This window comes from Zeus faber, assembly GCF_960531495.2.
Source record: "Zeus faber genome assembly, chromosome: 10".
Lineage (NCBI taxonomy): Eukaryota > Metazoa > Chordata > Actinopteri > Zeiformes > Zeidae > Zeus > Zeus faber.
Window position 1 is genome coordinate 16,877,353 of NC_137199.1, and position 16,567 is coordinate 16,893,919.

Sequence of the window (16,567 nt, forward strand, 5' to 3'; positions counted from 1 at the left end):
TCTTGAAATCCAATTAGAAAGTGTTAAACAATAGGCGGTCACGCCGTTTTAAATGCATCTATTGGGAGCTGTTCTCCAGAGATGAGGAATCTATTGTGCCATCCCAAAAGTTGACAGTGTTTTAATATAGTAGACCCTGGATAACAAAGGACCTTAACAAAATGAGAGGGAACAACCTTTTTGATCGCAGTCCAAAATCATCATACAGAATATAAAAAAAAATGAAATTATTTTGTATGTTATACAGGGACAGCGCACAATAATAAACCTCTGTAAATATATCAGTTAGACACAAGGGCTAATGTTCCCCAGTGTTCCCCATCAGATGTCAATCGAACATAAAATAATTGTAAGGAAAAGTTTGTTTCCGGGAGGGCATATGAGAGATGCTTGGACAGGATTTAATACTCTATCCAACCGTCAGAGAAATACAGACAGATGATGTAATATGTAACATTATATTGACAAAGGAGAACAGCGATGTATTCTTAAAAGTGGGGGATGTTGATAAGGCACTTAAAAGGTGGTGCTGTATAAGGCCATCGGCCCAGATAATATGAGCAGTTGTGTCTTACAATCCTCTCAAAATCAACCAGCTCAGGTTTTCTGTGATCCATTTATCACTCACGATCAAACCCAATTTAATAGCTCCTGAAAATGATGGATATCGAGCTCAACCCTCAACCCTGGATCATTTAATTTATTTCCTAAAGACCTTAGGGAGTTTGACACCTGAGTGGGTTTGCATTGACAGGGGTCAATGTGGTACAATCAGATCTATATCTACAGAACTGGTTCCCCCCAGGGTTCAGTGCTCTCGCCAATAGTATTCCCACCACTGTATCAGCTACCCTAAAATGACCTTCGTTAAGTATTCATTGACATTGTGGTGCTTGACACTCTGACACTGAAAACCAGTTTCCTAGATCTGAATGCAGAGAAAACAAAATAAGTGGTCAACTATTGTGTCTAAACATATGGACCAAAACAATAGAGCGGAGCAGTACAAATATCCGATACCATCTTAACAACAAACTGACCTTTTGGAGCCAAATGTCATCAAGGCTGTTTTTTTCTTAACACACTCAGGAGACTGGATGTGACTGAATGTCCTAAGTGCATTTTAAACCTTGCTTCATTGAGTCAGTATTGACCTTCAGCCTTAACAGCTTGGTGTTGTTCTCAACGTCACCTGGAAGATTTAACCGGAGAGGGTGATATTGTGGAGTAGTTAAATCACTGGAAAGCCGCAAAGGACCATCAAGCAGCTTAATGATGAGCGTAGAATCAGGACAGCAGAATACATCATGAACCTTCCAACAGATCCACTGAATAATCACTTTGAGTCTCTGCCGTCGGGATGAAGGTTGAGATCTTTAACCTTTAAAACCAAGGGCTATGGACTGACACCTGTGAGGTAACTAGCTACTACACTTGACGTTCTCCTTGGGCAAATGCAATTATTCTATTTTATTGGTAAATAGACTGCATTTGATATAGCTCCCTTTCTAGTCCAAAGGACAGTGAGGTGTCTTGGAATATGTGGCGTCCCAAGACAGTACCCATTGTATAAGATAAATGATTAACAGATGGTGCCAGGGGTCTCAGAGAGAGAGACAGAGCCCATTGAACGGTGACCTATGTAGGGGAATCAGATGGTCAACGTTGTCTCTGGTTAAGCATAAAAGAACCTGCCTGAGTTTCATTCGACAGAGAATCCATTCGGCTCGGTTCTCTCCTAGAGGTCCATGGCAAGTCTAGTCTGATGCTGTTCTTTTATAATAGATCTATTATTTTACTCAAGTCAGCGTCAGCGGTCACTTCTTCCTCATCAACACATCAAATTCATCAAGAAACTACAACGGGGATGGTAGCTCAGGCGGTAGTTCGATCCCAGGCTCCTCCTGCTAGCATGCTGTAGTGTCCTTGAGCAAGACACTTAACCCCTAATTGCTCCTGATGGCTGCGTCCGTTGGTGTTTGAACAATTGTAAGTCGCTTTGGATAAAAGCGTCTGCTAAATGACTAAATGTAACAGAAACGCACTTTACAATTTTGCCCACCAATTCCCCCATACAAATACATGCATGCAGAGGCAGCCATGCAAGGCACCAATCTCATCCAACCTCACCCAACCCCATCCAACCCCTCACTGTCCATTGGGATCAGTTCAGCATCCAATGTCTTGCTCGAGGACACTTCAACATGTGGTCAAGGTGGAGCATGGGATCCCTCCAACGATCCCCTGATTACCAGACTACTCTATTTTATTTTATGCTCTTCTATTTTTCTGTGCTATTGCCAGGATTGTCTTCACTACAATAACAAAATGCCGTGGATTATTTTCCTGTCAGGGCGGCAGCATTTGACTTTTTTTCGTCTAAAAAAAGACACGTCCCTGTCAACACGACGCAGCTGACACGCTAATCCACTGCACAGGTGTAAGGCACCGGGGCCCTGACACCAACAGAAGAAAAAGAAGAAGGAGAAGAGGAGGAAAATTTGAGAATGTTGTATTTACAATGCACCCTCAAAGGCGCCACATCAAAGCACTTACTACATGAAACGGTTCGTCAGAGTAGAGTTGGAGCAGAGAGAATATAATGACTAAAAAAGGGGGTTGACACATGTCACATCTACTCTGCTTGTTAGATCTGAGTCTTGTTTTCCCCCGTAATGATGGCTCTCCTGCTTGATTCGGTTGAATCCCACCCGACCCACAGGAAAACTTTGTTGTTTTGCGGAGTTCCGCTCCTAAATCTCGGGGGGAGAAAGGATGACATCTCCGTCGCACTTTCCGGTGTGATCAATGCCCCGGAAATATAAAACAAAGGAGTAAACAAATGCTGCTCTCCGCCTTCTGTGAAAGGAGAGAACGGAGGAAGGGTCGCTGGTTGGCAGTCGGTCGGATGAGGGTGGTAAGTGCAGCGCAGTCGACAGAACTGTGGGATCTGACGATTGATGCGACGACCTCAGAAACCAGTGACATCTCATTACAGAATTTCTCCGAGCTCATTTTAGCTTTATGGGTTTTCTTTTTATTCCCCCAGTGTTCCTCTCAGGAGAAGAACGTGAGCAATTACATAGAATTTAAATGGGATTCTCAGCGCAGGAGCAATGCTAGCCGTCCTTTTGGCTCTGAGGAAGGATGTGAAGCCACAAACTCGGGCAGTATTCTCCTAAAGGCGTCGCAGGGTTTTGCCCGTATTACCTTATTATTTTGAGTTCAATCTGTCAAATCTTTGCGACCCTTTGTTGCAGTGGTTGAAATGAGGGAGGTATGAAAGGAGTCTTGGCTTTCCTTGAACTTTTTATCTGACATGCTTCTGACTGTAGCTTTTAAATAAGGTCTATTACACAGCACGCAGAGATATATTTTCTTCTCAGAAAATGGAAGAAACACCTTTTATTGCTGAGAGATTCCTTCATTAACACACCAGGGGATTAAGAGCTTCAGTATCTTGTGCTCACAGCAAGGTTCAGTTATAACCGTCCGACATTGAATGACCAAAGTGGCTCACAATCAGTCAGCTGGAGTTCAAAATGGAGTTACTTTGGTGCAAGTGAAGTGCAATGCTCGCTTTCTGCAATTTTGGAGACACGGATGACCAGTTCACATAAACGTGTTGTGTTGTGTTTGTATTGTATGGAAGCATGCGGGACACGATTTCTGACAGGCCAGCCGTTTGTTGTTGTCTGTTTGAAGAAAAACTCATCACTCATTCTGCCAGCGATATAATTTTTCTGGGAGTGTCCAAGTCAACAGACCTGAAAAAATTGTCTGAGCCACTAAACTATAAGGCTTTCCTGAACTCGGAGCCAGTTGAATCATTATTTAATTCCCTCAATGTCACTGTAAATTTCTGCAAAATGGACTTTTACCCACATTAAAACCCTTTGAGACAGCAACTTTACACAACATATTTTTGAGATATTTTTACTATAAAACTATAAAAGTTTGAAACTTTGGCTGAAGAACGGGAAAGGTTGCATTTATCCAGTTGAGCGTGCATCGGCTGCTTGGAAGCAGGCCACTTGGACTGCAGTCTGCCACATATCACGGTACGGAGCACGTTTCGACAGACCACAGAGTCTGCCGTGGTCACAAATGGCAGGATGAATACAAGATTAATGGCTGCTGACAAGCCCAGGGGATCTGAAGGTCAGCATCGTCAAAGGAGCGCACGCTGCATATGCAGAGGATACACACACAGTACACACACAAACACACAGAGTACACTGCATGCCTGCATTTCTGATCAGTTAAACGATTCCTCAACAAACAGCAATCCAAATCTGTGCTGTAGGGGTTAGCACTGTTGCTTTGCGGCTCCAGAGATCTTGGTTATAATCTAGTTTTGGGAATTTGTCTGAATGGAGTTTGCACATCCGCCTCCTCGTTTGTGTGACTTTCTTTCTGTGGTGTGGGGATGGTGTGATTTGAGCAGCCACACTTGTCCTGGGTGTAGGAAATTGGGCCCAGGATCAGTGTAGCTGTACACCTGTTGCTCGTTGATTGGTCTAACGAGCAACAGGTAAAAGCCCCATCCCCACACTCACACACAGGAGAGGAGCCCTCGTCATGACTACATGACTACAATAAACTTGTGTTTTCTACCCCATCGTCTGTGTCTCTGTGCTGAGGGGCCCTGAAAACACTACCGTGGTAGGCAGAACTGCCACCCCTTCCCTCTCCAGTTTTGGCTGATTGGAGGTTCTGAACCTGCCTTGGTATGAATAGTGTATGAATGTGTGGGTGACCCAGTGAAGGACGGGCGTCCATTCAGCTACAGTCAGCTGACATCAACTCCAGCCTCTTGTGACCATTTCCAGGTGAAAGCAGGTGAAAATGGATGGATGGACAATTTAATGAGATTATCTCCATTTAGATGGAAGCCATTTGCAGCTGGATAATTGAATGCTATCTAATTTTTTTGGTAAGACAGTCTCTACACTGCTCAATCCCTCTGGAGCAGCAACTAAACTTGGAGTTGGAGGAATTACAATTCCATCTCCCTGCCTCCTGTACTGCATGATTGGCAAGTAATCACTTCTCTTGCACAAACCAGCTAGTTATCAAAAACACAAAATCCTGTTGGTTTATTTCAGTTGACAAATATATATATAAATACAGTATATATACTGTGTATATATATACATTAGGGTGTATAGCAAGATAATTGTGGCTTGATGAATGGCACGTCAAAGAAACCGTCCTTTAGAAATAAATGAAGGTCCAATTGAGGTCCTACTAATTTTGTATTTTCATATATTATTTAACCTTTACTTAACCAGATAAGTCTCATTGAGATTAAAATTGACTTTGTAAGACAGACCCAGACCCGGCCAAGAAGGCAACATAAAACAAGATACATCAAGGTTGCAAACAAGGACATCATTAAAAAGAACAATAAACACTCAGGAACCTCCAGCTTAATGAAAGCAAACAAGCAAATAATTTAAATGTACTGTACCTAAACCCCCTGTAGTCATCTGGGTAAGTTAAAGTGATAGTTAGATTCCAAGTCCTTTATTGTAGGATTGATAAAGTGACCATAAGAAATAAAGTCGGTCAATTTCACGTCATCCTTTAGGGAATACTAAGTGGAAGGGGCAGCACACTTAAAAGCTTTTTTCCGCAATTCTATCCGGACACGAGGAACAAATATCAGCGGGGAGCCCTCAGATCACAGGCCATAGCGGCCTTGGCTTCTAGATAAATAAGTGCTCCGGCTGACCAGAGAAGTGGTGCATACGTCTTGAGATTAAGAGCCAAGTTTGAATCTATGGCGCAAGAGAGTTTCCATCGGCATAAGGAAATAGGAAATTTTAACAAGGAAAGCGGATCCCTGCTTTTACAAAACGTATACCGTCATACGGAACGACAGAAGTGGACAGCGGAGGAATCATCCCAACACCTCCACACCTCCTGTATAAGCCTCTGGAAGAGGAGGTGGGTGGAGGCGTGGGAGATGGAGTGGGTGGAAGGTTGAAGGCCTGAGATTTAAACGCCGTTGCCAGGCAGAGGTTAAAGGGCTTCGTAACGTCTTCTGATCCTTACAATGACATTACATTATTTATCAGTGTTTTAAGCTGATCTACCCATCCAACGACCTATCCACCTCTCCATCAATCTATGGAACTCCGTCGGTCAGTAGTAGCAAGCCTAAGTGTACATCACAGTCAGCAAAGCCTGCAATGAGAACCGGTGCCATCAGAAGAGTCAGGGAGTTAGGAATGTTTTTTCTGCTTCAGGGGAGAGTACCAGTGATGTAACACGGCTATTAGCTTGTCGACCGAAGTGCTCGGCCTCGTGCGGCGTTTGCTGACACTGTTCACGGCACAAACAGCTAAAATACAACTAAGAAAAAAATACACATGTGGAACTATATCCCATAATCCTCTTACTTCTCCCTCAGGTCAATAACATCTTGATCCTCAATCGCCCCAGGGCTACAACCTGCACCGGGGGCAGGCGGTCCGTGCAGTGTGCGCCACCCAACCTCCATGAACACTCACTAATAGAATTAACTACATCATGACCCGAGGGCACGCACTGTCTGCTCCCTTTCAAAGCCCCTTAGAAAAAAGTACAATGTTATTTCATATTTTATTTTTGGGTGCCACCCTCCTGTTACATGCATTGAATGCCTTTTTAAATTATTTTTCTTTGAAGTTCGCTATACACGTGTTTCTGTAGTACAAATCAGCACTGTAGGTAAACCAACCCCATTTCTCTGGCAATGTACAGCGTACAGTACTGCTCTACCAGACTATTAAAACATTACAAGTACCACCATGTTCGTGTCTGTGACGATGACAACAGACCGAGGGAATCAATTAGGAATTTGAAAACAGAGTAAAATAAATTAATCTACAATAAATAAATGGAGTTGCTCCAGCTCGCCTGGGTCCACCACATAGCGCAATACTCAGCATAATGATATGGTCTTAATTTTGGGTGTCTGAAATCGTATTAAACACCATTGTTCCAGGCATGAATATGGGAAATATATTGTAATGTTTACGATTACAGGTAAGAAGGATATGACCCCACACAGACCTGTTGTTTTTACTTCTTTTGGGGGGGTCCAAGTCTTAATTAGGGGGGGTCCCCAAAATCCCCCCGTAATTTGAACCACACTGTGCTAATAATTACAGAGCAATAATTTGAGACAAATAATAATTTAATATCATTAAAATGCCTTTTGAGGCTTGTGTAAAGTCCTTTAAATTGCATTTGTGTATGAAATATACAATACAAATAAAATCGCCTTGACTTGCATTGAAATCAATTGAAATATATAATACATACACCTCGTCAGTAATCCACCTTCATTTTACCGCCTACTTAGCACTGCAGGCCTAGTAGAAAATATGCCATTTGCCTGAACCTGCAGCTGGTGTTAAATTCCAGCCCTGGTGGGTTGACACTCAGGCTGCTGTGGTTTGTTTTACTGTTTGGGCTTCAGCACACAATGACCTTGTTTGTGACGAATGACTGTGCTGACAGCGAGCCCCGGAGATGGCGAAGGGCTAGCCACGCTTCCCACAGAGGAGCCATTGCCTGTTATTAATTGCCATCAACTGGTCGTATAATTTGCAGGTCAAGTCCCCACCAGAATGGAATTACACGGCGGAGCAAGGGCATCCACGTGCGGTGTATCGATCTGGGATAAGTAATGATTACAACTGAATCAATTTGTCTAAAGAGGGCACCGCCGTGGACGAAGAGCTGCCAACATGTGACTGGAGCCTTCCCCATAAAATTAGTCCACGATGGTGAAAGGTTTCCTGTGCTTGCTAATTGAATGCAAAATATTGGTCTCTTGCCAACCAATGGCTGCACTCTCTCATCTATTGGTGAATTAGAGGAACTACCCATTAGGTAACTGGGTGAGAGGCATCACGGTTTGATCATTGGTTTAGCATCACATGTTGACGCAAATGACCACAAACAGATAAACATGAACTAATATATATTTCATCATCTGTTTCAATGCAATTCAATACAACTTTCAAATGTATCCCTGAAGGGCAATTAGAGTAGAGGTAGACTAGCATAGAGATAGAGTAGAGTTATAGTACAGTAGAGGTAGAGTAGAGTATAGGCAGAGTAGAGTAAGAGTAGAGGTAGAGTAGAGTTAGAGTAGAGGTAGAGTAGAGGTTGAGTAGAATGGAGTAGAGTAGAGTACAGTATAGGTAGAGTAGAGTAGAGTATAAGAGTAGAGTAGAGTAGAGTATAGTTAGAGTAGAGTAGAGTATGAGTAGAGTACAGTAGAGGTAGAGTAGAGTATAGGTAGAGTAAGAGTAGAGGTAGAGTATAAGTAGAGTAAGAGTATAGGTAGAGTAAAGTAGAGTAATAGTAGAATAGAGGGAGTACGAATGGAGTTACTGAAGACTAGAGTAAGAGTAGAGTAGAGTACAAGTAGAGTAGAGTAATAGTAGAGGTAGGAAGAATAGAGTTAGTGAAGAGTAGAGTAGAGTAGAGGGAGGAAGAATAGACACCCTTCTACAGTACACACTCAAGTACTGCAAAATGTATACAGTAGATTCAAAGTGCTGTGTCTGTTCTCTACTTTACTGCTACATTGTGCATAAATCAATTAAACAACACTACTTAACCCCCAATACTGTAAACACAATTAACTTTAATTTCTTCCCAGCTAGACAAGGCACATCATACAGTACCAAAATCAATATGATTGCTCGTGATCAGTAATGATTAGGGCAGAAGCTAAGCTAACTCTTCTCTAGCCTCTGTTCCAAGATTATTGCTGCTTGGAAAAACCCAAATCTTTAACCATAAAGAGGCTGCTGTACATTATAGACCCTCCTTTAACACAGCAGTTGAGGAAGAGGTCCTCAGACCTTTTACTGAAGTAACAAGTACAAATACCCTGACGCAAAACGGCTCCAGTAAAAAGTGAAAGTGCCACGTTGACATTCTACTAAAGTGAAAGTACTGTACTTGCTCTTTAATGTGCTTAAAGCATTAAATGTGAACTACTTGCAATATCCAGTGCCCTGATATAACAGAGCCTATATACGTCATAAAGTATGACTGTACCTCTCTGTAGAGTGCTCATGCAGATCCTGATTATATATACAGTATATGTACTGTATATATATGTAAAGTATGTATATATATATATACAATATATATACAATGATCAGCCACAACATTTAAACCATCTGCCTAATATTGTGTAGCTCCCCCTCGTGTCCCCAAAACAGCTCTGAGCCGTTGAGGCATGGACTCCACAAGACCTCTGAAGGTGTGCTGTGATCTCTGGCACCAAGACGTTAGCAGCAGATCCTTTAAGAGAGGTGAGAGATGGGGCCCCCATGAATCGGGCTTGTTGTTCCAGCACATCCCACAGATGCTCCATCGGATTGAGATTTGGGGAATTTGGAGTCCAATTCAACACCTTGAACTCTTTGTCACGTTCCTCAACCCATTCCTGAACAGTTTTTGCAGTGAGGCAGGAAGCATTATCCTGCTGAAGGCCACTGCCTTCAGGGAATACCGTTGCCATGAAGGGGTGAACTTGGTCTGTAACAATGTTTAGGTAGGTGGTATGTGTCAAAGTAACATCCACATGAATGACAGGATCCAAGGTCTCCCAGAAGAACATTGCCCAGAGTATCATACTGCCTCCGCCGACTTCTTCCCATAATGCATCCTGGTGCCATCACCCAGGTAAACCATGCACATGTACCCAGCCATCAAAATGATGTCAAAGAAAGCATGATTCATCAGTACAGGTCAACTTCTTCCATTGCTCCATCGTCGAGTTCTGACGCTCACGTGCCCATTGTAGATGCTTTCAGTGGTGGACAGCGGTCAGCACTGGCACTCTGACCGCTCTCATACACAACAAGCACGATGTACTGTGTTTTTTGACACCTTTCAATCATAGTCAGCATTAACTTTTTCAGCAATTTTCTCACGCTTGCCCCTTTTTCCTGCTTCCAACACATCAACTTCCAGAGCTGACTGTTCTCTTGCTGCCTAATATTTCCCACCTCTTGGCATTGGAACAGACTGAGGACACCACACCGAGGACACTCCTCACAATGAACTTCTGTGTACAACAACTGAAAACCTGAAAAAAGGAACAAGACAGAAATGATCTAAGGAAGAGTATAAAGATGTCATGGAAGCATTCTACACTGCTTCATTAAACCTTGACAGTAACATGAATGTCCTATAACATCTGGCAAGAAAACACCCCCACAGACAGACAGAATCTGGATACTAACAAACTCGCCAATGTCAGGTGCAACATCATTAAAAACCAAAGAGTTACAGACCTGGACTTTGAGAATATCCAAAAAAAGATCAAAGAGAACCTCCCTTACACGATCACCGAGGAGCTAAACATCAACAAGCCAGACCAGATACCAGCAGCTGGTAAAGAAGAAGAGTAAGCAGAATCCACCATCGCTGACCATCAAGAACACCAAGCAGAGGCCGCCTAGGAAGAATACAACTATGAGAACGCAGCAGAGATGACAGCAAGCATCTGGCAGAGATGGAAAACCCTGAAGGAAATGTCTACAGAAGAACGACTAGTAATACCAAAGATCAAGAAAGACCAATCCAAAGAAGCCATCAGACTCACAGCCGTCCAAAATATCTAGGATAAGCTGACAAGACCAATGAACTGAAGAGAAATCAACCAGCTCATAATATGAGTGGCTGCTTTAGCCATCGTAGACACAGTGAGACAAAGACCAAGACAACAACAGAAACGGAAGAGAAAACAACCAGTTTGGAAGGAAAAAAGCCTCGAAACAGATAAGGAAACTACGGAGACAACTATCACTCCTGAGAAAAGTTAAAAAAAAACCTCCAACATCAAAGAGAGAAAAAGGAAATAACTGCAATGAAAACTCAACATCAAAAGAGGGATGATATACCAAGAGAGATACTAAAGCAACAGATTCAAGCAAAGGCACAAAAACTTAGGAGAATCGACAAGGGGAACACGTTTTGTTAGACAAACCCAGATCTTCAAAGAAGATAACAAGAAATTCTACTATGAGCTGTAGAGGAAGAAGATAGATGTCAACGAACCACCCACTATCGAAGAAGTGGAGGAGTTCTGGAGTAGGATCTGGGACAACAACAAAAGAGACAAAGACTAGACTACATGGATCTAGCAACATTAGGACCAATACAAACACATAGAGAACCAAGAATGGTCAGCCATCAACTCCACCAAACCCGCTGCTGCCTTCAACAAGACCAACTACTGGAAGGCACCGGGGATAGACAGAATTGCCAACTTCTAGATCAAGAACCTTCTCCCAATCCACAAAGACCTTGCATGGGCCTACAATGACATCATCAAGGATCCAGAGAAATGGCCCAAATTACTCACATTAGGGACCACGTACGTACCTGCTCCCGAAGACAGGGGAGATGCAGAACCCAAAGAATTATGGACCAATCACCTGCTTTCCAACAATGTAAAAGATCATCACCTCCATCATCACAGAGAGAACCTATAGCTTCCTTGACAAAAATAACTTGTTACTAGCAAAACAGAAGGGATGTAAGAAATCAAGCTATGGGTGCAATGACCAGCTACTCATTAATAAAGCCATGTTGCAAGAGGTCAAATCCAAGAAAAATGACGATAAGAGAAGAGTCTCAAGATCTGTAGACTCTGCCCAAGAACTATCAAATTCATCACGGAGAGCATGAAGACCTGGAAGACCATCCTGAATCTCCAGCATGCAGACAGGTCGTTAACATCGGGAACGTTCAACATCGGAAGCAGAATCTTCCAAGGGGACTCAGTATCACCACAGCTCTTCTGCCTTGCACTAGTACCACTTAGCAACCTACTGAACAACAGCAGCAATGGGTACAAATGACCGAATGGCAAACTGAACCACCTGCTCTACATTGACGACCAAAAGACGTATGTCAAAGACATCATTCAGCAAAAGGGTCTACTCTCCATCGTCAAGAGCTTCAGCGACTACATCAAGATGGAATTCAGAATCGAAAAGTGTGCCAAAGCCACTTTCAAGAAAGGAAGACTGACCAAGACTGCAGATTTAGACCTTAACATGGACACCATGATCAGTAGCTAGACCGAGATGGCACATACAAGTACCTAGGAGTGAACGAAGGAGACAGCATACAACATTCAACCATGAAGGAGAAGATCCAGAAAGAGTATGACAGGAGAGTGCGTATGGTACTGAAGGGCGAACTCAATGTGGCTAATAAATTTGAAGCAATCAACACCCAAGCAATACCCACAGTGACCTACAGCTTCACCATCATGAACTGGAAACTGAACGACATCAAGAGACTGGATGCCAAGACAAGAAAGATGCTGATCATGGAGAAGATGCACAATATCAAGGTTCACCAACCGTATCTCAGGCAACATCAACAACTAGTTGAGATGTTGTTCTTCTAGAAGTCCAGAAGATCACCATACTTGGAACAGTCCACATACTACGGAGAGTACTGTCAGTCAAGTAATATCTTTCCTATAGCACCTGAGGTTCATAGTCTGGACTAAGCTCTACAGGATTTAAAACAGGAAACACAAAATAAACCATAATAATAATAATATGGCATAAAGGCTCGGAGCACGGTGTCCAGGGATGCGGAGGAGGAAGGGGAGGTTTGATTCCTCCTTCCTTTGTATCTCCAAAGACACTTTGAAGACCTGCGCGCAGCGGAGCCTCACTGAAGCAGAACGCCTGCAGCACGCTATGGAGGGTTAGCCGCGTTCTCCGAGGCCTCCTACACCCTGAACTGTGAGTTAGATAAACTAGCGCCGAATTATGTAAGGCAGAGATGAGCCCTGCACAGCGTCACTCCCAGAAATATCAGCTTCGTGCAAAACGCTGTTTAAATCCATCGTGAAGTACAAAGTAAAGCAAACGTCCCCTGAAGGACCCCTCCCTCTCTCTCTCTCTCTCTCTCGCTCTCTCGCTCTCTCTGAACCTGATTGGTGCATTTCCTTTACAATATGAACACAAAGGTGTGGCGGTTAGGCGTGATGACGTGCTGTCGTCAGATTTTCTGATTTTTCCATTCTAAACTGATGGAGTGCTGCATCTCCTGTACAATAGCACTGTCTGATAAGACGTTATGATTTGAAGCCGCGTTCCATTGGAAAGTCGGAAGTCCCGACCTCCCGGCTCAATGTGTTCCATTGTCTCTGTGCCGGAAAACCATGAATCCATCAACGTGAAACCCAAGCCCAGATCTTCCCACGGAGTTTGCATTCAAGTGTCCAAGTCTGGACGGCAGGCCATGTTTTCCGACCCTATCTGATCCGAGCGTACCCAAAAGTGGGATCGAAATGCCGAGCGTGAGCGTCAGGGTTTGTTCGGGAAGTCAACAGATCTGCTCACCGTCCGCTGTTTCCATCTCTCTGCCAAATGGCGGCGTTAAAAAACACTGTTTTATTTATGTTGGGGTAAGAACACGAAGTCAGCAGAAGTTCCCATTCGCTGTAACCCCTCCATCTCTCTCTCTCTCTATCTCTCTCTCCTCCACCTCTATCCCTCTGTTCATCGCTCTCTCTCTTCTCCTTATCCTTCTTTCTCCTCCTCCCCCTCTCTCATTCTACTGTTCCCCCTCTACCTATACTATATATACGTACACCCCCTCTCCCCCGTCGCTCTCTATCCCCCTTCACATCTCCCAAATCTCGCTTCTCCCCACCGGTGTCTATATATTGGGACAACATGGCGTGACAGCCGCTCTGCCCAAATCAGAGGTCACTGATTGCAATCTTTAAGAGCCACTCGAGGTGTCACCGCAGCCACGCCTGACTGGCTCCAAAATGAAAGCCCAACGGCTGCGACCCGTCCAGCACAGGGCTATCGGGCTTGGAAAAACACAAAGTTTTGCTGTGTTTTCTTGAGAAGCCCCCCCGATGATCTGTGAATCCGTTTAAAATGGAAAGGATCGAAAGGTTATTTTTACTTTGCCAAGAGCCGAGCAGATAAAATAAATAAGATAAAAAAATATATAAAATATATAATAAAATGCCAAAATACCGAAATACAGTATACGATCAAACAATACATCTAAGTATATACACAGGATATGCAGTCCAGCAGCCTCCCGCTGCATGGCCCCAGCAGGCTGACAGTGGTGTGGAGCCAGGAGAACCCAAAGGCTCATCAGAGGCTGCAAACGGAGCCAAGCAGGCCCACCCAGCCTCCACCAGCACCACTACTTTATGAGACTCCATGATGTATGTGATATTACAACAACCAAAATCCAAGATAATATTGATTCTCATATCATGATATTGATAATATATTGGCCTATACAGTGTATATACTGTATATATATGTATATATATATTGTTCCTTCGATTCCAATAGTATCATGATAAACTCAGGACAATATTTTGCTTCTCATCTCCACCAGCTAAACGAACACTTTACTCTTTGACTCCATCTATACAGACAAACAGATGATTTATCTCCATCCTTCACCTTCTCTTTTCCTTTCACCTACAGTTGTGCAGAAATGAACAAGGGAAAAGTCATTTTAGAATATAAAACATGCAATGTAATGTACTATCTGGGCAGTTATTTTTTGCCTGTAGCAGGTTTAGTGCTGATGTCTTTAGAATCTCTCTCTCTGTCTCTCTCTCTCTCTCTCTCTCACTCTCTGGTGGGTGATGGGTGATGCTCTGGCTGTGACTAAACCGCGGCTCCAACTCTGATGTGCGGTCCCCTTTTCAAACCAGTCAATAAAGTAATCAACCGTCTTGTTTATTCTCTTACGGAGGTAAATGCGTCTCCCGTCTTACGGGTTCAACCAACCTGGACTTGTTAATAACAACATGTGAGCGTGGCTTTCATTTAAAAAAAAATATACATTTTTTTTAATTCTTTCTTTTATTAAGGTTGGAAAAGGTTACTCTCAACAAAGCCGTGGCCTCCTAGGTCAAAAAATACTGCCCATTAAATATCCTCACGACCTCACCAGCAGTGTTTCATAGAGAAGAGCTGTCGTTAGCTGAGGTGACTTTAATCATTACTGAGCATCGAGGCTGCGTCAACTGGGGGGGCGTCTAGACGGTTCGAGGCCAGGCTAACCTTCTTGCTTCTTCGAATCCTGATACACAAAAGGAAACACTATCAACATCTTCCCTTTTCTTTGTCTCGCTCCTTCCCTCTGTAACAGACCGCCGACGCCCGCGGGACATTGATTTCCGGTATGTTGGTCCTTTCTCTAAGGGGGCGCGGACCACGGAACCGCCCCCCTCCACGGCGGTTCAAGAGGGTTCAGAACTCGAGCCCTGTGGCTCTGCTCCAGGGCCTTTGGATTTTTGCCCAACGATCCGGGAGCCCTTCGAGAAGCTCTGGACATCCAGCGAACTTCTGAACATCTCTGAAGCACCGGGGGGGAGTGGAGCTCCATCAGGATCCAACGGCACCGAGTTCCCCCCCTCGGAAGGACCTCCGAGCCCTCCTCCTCCTCCTCCTCCTCCTCCTCCCTCCCCGAACTGGGCGTGTTCACCCTGAACCATTCCGCCTCGCGTTCTAACCCTCGCTGCGCCTTATTCGACTAAAAAACAAATTATGTAAATGATGTCATGTAAAGGTAATGACCAGAGGCAGCCACTCAAAGCCCTTTCACCTCTGACTAGCAGCAGCATTTGAGGCTTTAGGGGCTTGCACACATAAAACCCGACTGCTCGTCCGGTCTTATTTTCAGAGTTTTAAAGATTGGAGAAAATCATATTTTGCCCTAACAGAAGCAAATCCTATACTCACGGCCATGTCCAGCCTTATCTTTGACCCCCAATCTCTTCCTAACTTTTGTTAACAAGCTGATGTATTCTTTCACTACAGCAGAGACAGAGGAAAAAGAGAAAGATTTTTCATTGTAGGCACGATGAGACGGAGGCCTTGGTGGGTGCGGTGGATTCGGGAAAATGTATTCTCTTTGGGACGTTTCTGTGTCCTCCGCATCCAAAGCAGGGTAGTCCTCAAATACTTGATATTGTAGTGAGCTAGGGCTTCTTCCAGTAAGCAACCAAGAGCAATGTTTATTACTCAGAGTGTAATGTATGTATGTACATTCACTCACCACACTGTTATCACGGCAGGCAGGTCACTAATGGCACAAACACTCTCACTCCTGGTATAACACTCTTAACACATAAAAGTAATAATCTATCACATGTAACATGGCTAACTAACACTAACAACAGCATAACAATTAACATTACATAAAACAATCCCCTTCCCCGACAACCCCAAAACACACGAACAAAGCATGCTGGGAAATCTCCGCCCCCCTCTATTCCCCAACACGCTACATTGCCCCCACCTGGCTGGTTAGCTGTCCCCAGCAACCCATGTGTCCACCACAAAGTCTCAGAGGTGAGAAGTTGACGCTGTCGCCGGGCCCGCCCAGGGGGCACCTCGGCTGCTTCCCGTGGGAAGGCACGGACTGGAGGCTGCCCCTCTGCCCCTGACTCACCCTCAGACGGAGCCAAGGGTCAGTAGGGAGCAAGTCGATCACGATGAAGAACCACCACCCGGTTCCTTTTGAT

General features: G+C 44.0%; 1 protein-coding gene across 1 annotated transcript in view; it reads right to left on the reverse strand.

Moving 5' to 3' along the window:
- Positions 1–16,567, reverse strand: part of fstl5 (follistatin-like 5) — a gene marked incomplete at both ends in the record, with an annotated part of 190,975 nt that overhangs the window by 87,220 nt on the left and 87,188 nt on the right. The gene's annotated exons all lie outside the window — the stretch shown is intronic.